The 1,408-nt window shown below is 42.9% G+C and overlaps 1 non-coding gene across 1 annotated transcript; it reads left to right on the top strand.

Moving 5' to 3' along the window:
* The first annotated feature begins 466 nt into the window (after positions 1-466).
* Positions 467-537, top strand: TRNAG-GCC (transfer RNA glycine (anticodon GCC)). The gene has a single exon. It is a non-coding gene; the product is annotated as a tRNA-Gly (tRNA).
* Positions 538-1,408: the final 871 nt, after the last annotated feature.

The following is a 1,408-nucleotide window of genomic DNA, read 5'->3' as shown; positions in this document are numbered from 1 at the left end:
GAAATTCCACACAGCTCGTGTGCTCAGGTTCTCGTGCAAAACTTTCCAAGTACTTCTTGAGATTGCAGCTTTCCACGATGCTCCTGGCCGCCTCTTCCTTGGCCACTAATTCTTCCAAATTGTGAATAGTTCGGAATTTCAACTGATTATAGGCACGGCTCTCCAGGTTGATGTTGTACCGTGTTCTCTCTTCCTCCGTGAAGGGGAGTCAATGGGCTCGGTCCTGCCTATGATCCGTTTCAATCTAATTGAATCATGTTTTCACATAGGAGAAATACGGTTTAATTGTTTCCCAATTACTAGTATTAGATGGATAAACTCCGAGGATTTGAAGAAATTTTAAGTACAAATATATTGATATCAGGATCAATTTCTAAGAATGGGTCTAAACTGATAGTAGGACGTCCATGGATCAATAATGCTATGGTTAAAATAAGGATTATATTTACATATCGTAATACATTGCGCGGATATAGTTGAATGGTAAAATATCTCCTTGCCAAGGAGAAGACGCGGGTTTGATTCCCGCTATCTGCCTCCTTCTAAGCAGAGAGGACGAGAGTGGGTATACCTATCCTCGATTTTCAAATCAAAATGATTGATTTCGACTCGTTATTAATCCGAAGAAGCCAACACAGAATGAGTAGGTGCCTAACATTAATTCGTGCTCTAGCGTAATGTATCAACCCCCACCCGTTGACTATTCGGACGTACTCCATTCTGCGAACAAGCAGGGATGTGGCCAGATAGGCAAGGCTGATGGGTATAACAAGGCTCCCTAAACCTTGCACAGCCATATCACGAGTTTAGGGTTTAGGGTTTAGGGTTTAGAAAAAACTCTATGCTTTTGAATGAATTCATTAAAGTCTAGTGCAGATTCCCTTTTCTGACTTTGACTTTTTGCCTTTTAATTCAAAGTTTTTGTGCCCTTTTTTCTACCCCATCTATTTTTCACAATGTATGTCTACATACTTCACTGACTTTGATTTTCTTTATTGCTTCTGATCTGATTCACCTTACCCCCTCCCCTTTCAGTTTGAGAAGAATCCTTCCTAGGATGAGGGTTAGAAGGTGTAGGGCTTTCGGCATGGAGGTGTAGGGGTTACTTGTGAAGGAGCCAAGTATAGAAATTGGGGTTGTATTCCAAATGGGCTTCGCGGTCTAGGTCGGAGGGTTTAATCCCCACTTGGGTGATGTATGTGAGAACGTCAGTCTCAGGAAGTCACCCGAGTTGACTCGTCTAGCAATGTGTAACTCTTCTTCGGTCAATAGCAGTCTAGGTAGGGGTGTCCCTTGATGTGATCTTCTATAGGACGGCCCCGTCGTACTCTACCGTTTTGATAGCACGTTGCTGCTCGGCGTTGGTCATTACTCGGCATCCTTCAACTTCCCATTGTAGTCTAAGATC

The sequence above is a fragment of the Lygodium microphyllum genome, chromosome 27 (genome assembly GCF_053477565.2).
Source record: "Lygodium microphyllum isolate KBCC chromosome 27, Lygodium_microphyllum_v1.1.10, whole genome shotgun sequence".
NCBI lineage: Eukaryota > Viridiplantae > Streptophyta > Polypodiopsida > Schizaeales > Lygodiaceae > Lygodium > Lygodium microphyllum.
The sequence above is the reverse complement of the archived record's forward strand: the minus strand, read 5'-3'. Positions and strand labels throughout refer to the sequence as shown.